Source organism: Polyodon spathula, unplaced genomic scaffold (assembly GCF_017654505.1).
Source record: "Polyodon spathula isolate WHYD16114869_AA unplaced genomic scaffold, ASM1765450v1 scaffolds_480, whole genome shotgun sequence".
Taxonomy (NCBI): Eukaryota; Metazoa; Chordata; class Actinopteri; order Acipenseriformes; family Polyodontidae; genus Polyodon; species Polyodon spathula.
The window spans coordinates 37,880-43,298 of NW_024471971.1; positions in this window are offsets into that span (position 1 = coordinate 37,880).

A 5,419-nucleotide genomic window follows, 5' to 3' on the forward strand; every position below is an offset into this window, starting at 1 on the left:
TCGAGTAAAAAAAAAACAAAAAAAAAACATTCCCACCAAAAAATACTTTTTCATGATCATATTTAAATTATTATACTATGTAACACAATTTGTGTTCCTGGTTAGTAAGTGTTATTTCCTAATTGCTTTAGCCTCAAAAGTATAGAAAATGGCTATTAGTTCCCGGCCAAACTTGGCTTGTGTGACCAGGACAGTGATATTTAAAAATATAACTATTTCCAATGAGAAAACAGGCGAAATAGTGTCTTTTTGTTCACAAAGTCAGAAAAAAAAAACAACATATGAATCCAAAATAAAATGTATTTATACTAAAGTAATAAAAAAAATGACTACAAAAGATTTAGAAATGAGTATTTTTTCGAGATTTATGATTATACTCAGCTATGTCCTTAGGAACTGTCAGGAGTCATGTCGTACCTGACAGTCACCCAAATCTATAATCTGTAAGGCCAGGTCGGACATGCATTCACCAAACGTACTGCAAGGCCGTCCATTCCAATGGTACTGTAAGTGGGTTTGCATTGACGTACCTGCATACCTCATGGTGTTGAAGTGGTTAAAATGTTTTGCTTCCAAATGGACCTGCAGAGCAACCTCAGCAAGTTCATTATTGCAATTGAAAAGAAATATGCAGCTATTTCCAGTTCAAGTCACAGCATTATACATGGTTTGCAGGCTTTTTATTGGCTGTTTTTTTTATTCACCATGTATTAATAATATATTTTATATTTTCCTTAAAACTAAAACTAAACAGAATGTCGTACCTTCTTAAATACACTTCTAGCAGTGTTTCACTCCAAGTCTCTGGGGCATGTTCTAGGGTTTTAGTGTAGTCATTACCTTGAAGCACTGAGGTTTTAAACGTCTATTTATGATACCTGGAGCATTAAACTAGCAGGAGCCAAATAGATTTGTGCATTTGTCATTATTTTCGTTGTTTTTGACTCAAGATCACCTTTACTGGTGTTTTTTTTTTTCTGTTGTTTTGCTGTTTTCTTCTGCTTCTGTGTCAGAAATGGTGTGATATTAACACAAATTCTTCATGGAAATGTATACATTTTTAAAAACCCAAACTGCATTCATTGTTTTTGTTTGTTTGTATGTTGACCAGGTCTCTCTGGGTCCCTGATAAAATGAAGGACACATTAAATAAAAGAAATCTGCCTTTTTTAAATAGTTTCTGCTTTTGTTAGTAAAAAGGTTGTTGTTGTTATACCACTATCCTAACCTCTCTTCCATTGCTGATTTAATATTTAATACATTGGCAGGTTCAGTATGGCATGATCAATCGCTTCTCTTTTCATACTGCTGCACTAGGTCATTAGCACCTTATAGATTTCATTCAATCTCCCCTGACAGCTATCCTTGGCTTCATCAAAATAGCTTTGCATTTTAAGTGCTGTTGCCATTATCCTAGTGTTCCTTCTATTGGCAAATGCTTGTGATGTACTGGTTGTGGACTGTAATGAAAGTAAGAGCATTGAGACAGATGAACTGTGAAAAGATTGAGACTGGAATCTTTATCACCTGTTCAATCATGCTCAGTCTTCTACATTTCAGAATGTATTTTGCTCCTTTCCAAGAACTAAACCAAACAAATATTACGATGAAGCATAAGCAAGGCATTGGAAGTCAAGTTAATTGATTTTTTCCCCCACCCATTAATTCTTTCAGGACAATGGGATACAAGAATAGGTAAGTGAAGGTCCCTGATGGCCACTTTTGGGATAATCATGGATGCAGTTTTGACAGTAACAATTTTGGACCAGTAACTAACTTTTATTGTTTTTACTATATTTGTTATAATTTATGCACCGCAGTAGTGCAGTTCTCACCAATGCACAGTTTCTATATTGTGATATTGATGGATAATAATAGGACATTTTAAGAGCTAACTTCAATTGCAGTGTTAAACATCTCTTGTCCAGTACATTAGACCACACATTTGGCCATTCCACGGTTCCACTTAAACACAACTGAATAATTCAAATTGCATAATACAAAACACAATTTAAGAAGGTGAAAAAAAGAACATTAGCCCAATAAGCCTGTTTTAATGAATGATACTGTTTTCTGGGTCTCTTTATTTGCCATTTTTACAGGTCTAATTTATAAACAACATTGCACCAACAGCCACCACTGAAATTCTCAGATTTCCTAAATGCTATTGAAACACTGTTTCTTCTTTTTTCACTGAACATGCTGAATGATTTTGGCTCAATTAGCTTGACTGTAATAATGATCTGATTTCAGTTAGGCAATGCAGTTTTCATTTCCCATTGCTACAGGCTCAACCCAGCGATGTGTGTAGTGTGAACTGATGCTTACCTCAATTAAAGTCTGAAATGCAACCCCTCCAAGAAAATGTTTCAAAAACTGAAAAACAGACACCTATGTTCACAAATCATTTATTTAGTCAGTAACAGTTGAATGTGGATAAATTAATGTATTTGGAGCCGATACATAGTAAGAAGTATATACATATATTGTATAATTTCAATCAAATACCCAAATAAGCAGAACACATTATCCCCCAAACCCTGTGGTGCGTTAGTAAAATTTCTCAAACCTTGAGCAAATTCAGAAAGCCCTGATATAAAATACTGATCCTATTTAAGGATTGTTGAATGAATACACAAATCGAGAAGTAAATGATTACGAGTGTAACAAATGTTTTTTTTGTTTTTTTTGGTTCCTGGTAGTAAGTGTTATTTCCTAATTCCTTATGCCTAAAAGTATAGAAAATGGCTATTATTAACCACAAACTTTGCTTTTGTGACCAGAACAGTGATATTTTGAAATTTACCTATTTCCAGAACATTCCAGATAGATTCAGTTCTGAGTAAACTTGGAGTAACTTCTAGATCTTTCTAGAACTTTCCAGTAATATAATTAGTAGTATAAATACAGGGGCCTTAACCCCACCAGTTCAGTTTAGTTCCAGCTGCCTAAGTAGATACACATTGCAGACGTAAAAAGACTCTGACGTAGTCTCTCACGATCACGCACCCATGACAGTAAGGACTAAGGTCTCCATCGGCTTCTTTACCAATTATCCCAGGCTACGGTGCTCTGATCCTTTGGACAGCAGAAGGACACCAAGCGCACTACCACGGCGTGACGGTCCCAGCACATGGGACGTACTTGGGAGCAATTGCTAGATAGGCCCTTTGCACACCCAGGAGTACTGGATTCTTTGATACGCCGCGTCACCACGCGGACAGTATAATAGAACATGATGGGAGCTACATTTGAGGACTAGATTCGTGAAGTGATTTACAGTATAACGTAAATCCCGAAAAACATACGCACTTCTGCACACATCCTTTAATATACTGTTAGCTATAGAGTATACATGTTAATTTGGATTCCTAAATTTGTTCCATTTTCTGACTTTATGTGAATGAGAAGACCGTTTTCTCAGTGGAAATAGGTACATTTCAAAATATCAATGACCTGGTCACAAAAGCAAAGTTTGTGGACAATAATAGCCATTTTTTATACTTTTGAGGCATAAGCAATTAAGTAATAACACTTACTACCCAGGAACAAAAAATTGTTGTTTACTATAGTGTATAATTGCAATTACATATTTCTATACTATGTTATTCAATAGACCATATTGTAACACAATCACAACTGTTATCAATTAAATTGGCGTTATCCAATGAAAAAGGCATGTGACAAATAATGGATCCACTTTAAGGTCAAAGATGAGTACACATGGTTTTAACAAACTGTGTCCACATGTCGTTCAAAAGTGTAAATTAACGTTGATATTAATATCGTCAACCCTTCTATTACTACGTTTGTGCCTTAATAGATTGTTCATAGTTTAACGGCAGATGCATTTCTCCATTTGGTGTATGACCTTTTAATGGTATTAGAATGGGCAAAGACATCCCATATGTATAAAAGACCGAATAAACTCAGTCACTTGTCTGGTCTGATACTCTCACTAGCTAGTGCCTCTCAACATTTTTAAAGTGCCCCATTTATTCAAGCTTTTCCATTCAAGTATTTTTAAAAACAAAAAAGTTAATATGAAGATTTAGTATGCAACATCTAAACATTATAGGGCAATTACAGTAAATTGGCAATTATTGTGCGCTCATTGACGTACACAGAGACATCATTTAGTTAGGATTCAAAAAAAAAACACCCTTTCCCCAAAAGGCCCATGCCATAAAAGCAGAAAACTATAGACAACCAGTTACTCTAAAACATTTTTTAAAAAGTAAAGTTTCATTATCTGCATTATTAAATGATGAATAAAGCTCAAAAGAGAAAGTTAAAATGATTAAGGATTGTTGAATGTATGCATCAAAACAATAGATGGTGACAAGAACATTGATGTTAAATAAAGAAAGAAATAAAACTGCAATAAACAGAATAAGATGTTAGAGTTATGCTTTAGTCATACAAGAGATGTTCTGGTAAAAATAGCAAATGCAATTTGGAAAATAGCATTTACTGTCAATCATGAGATAGAAGAAAAACTCAGATGACAACAAAATCCCTCAACCATTTGCATGGCAGCGGTTTAACAAAGCAAGCTATCAAAAACAAAACAAAACCAAAAAAAAGGTTGTTGAATGCGTCCAAATATCTGATGAGTTCAATATACCATTTATACTTGTTGTGTTGTTTAAAAGCTTTCTACCAACAGCTGCTAACAAAATGGAAGGTTAGGCCAAGATGTGTTTTTATGGAAGTTTAAGTAGTGTGACATGCATTTGGTCTTATTATGGCATGCACTACAGTAATATGACAAACATTGGTCTATAAAAGACGTTACTGTCGACATGTTTAGTCTGATGAATAATAAAATGTTGCCATCTCCTCTGGTAGGCCCTTATAGATTATCTATATTTCAGCAACAATTGTTTTTAAGCTATGATCTCTTACTACTTTTGATTACAGCACTTCTGTTATTAAGTCTTCATTAGTTATATAAAATCTGAGATCTGATTCTAATTCCATCTTTAAACTAGATACTCTATTTCAGGAACATGGAAGATTGCCTGCCTTTTATAGACATCATCCCACTATTACTGTGCAGTGAGCTGATGGTAATCACATAGCAGCTTTCTTTCAAATTGCAAGAACTTGTCCTTGTACACTAACTGTAGATGCCAGTCCATTTCCCACTGAAAATGGCTTGAACTTACACATAGTGGGTTAGCTGATCATAGGGATACATTGATTTTAAGGCCATGGAGCGTGTTCTTTCTCACCACTCTTAGCAAGGTCATGGATTCAGAGAACAAAAAAAAAAGATGTGAAATTATACAAACAATGAAACAACATCTATCCTTTGTAGCAATCTACAAATATCACCAACACATTTTTTGGCAAGTTTTCCCCTTCCTATTGTGTTAGTATATGTGAAACAAAAGAAAAACTGTCATGTGTAGAA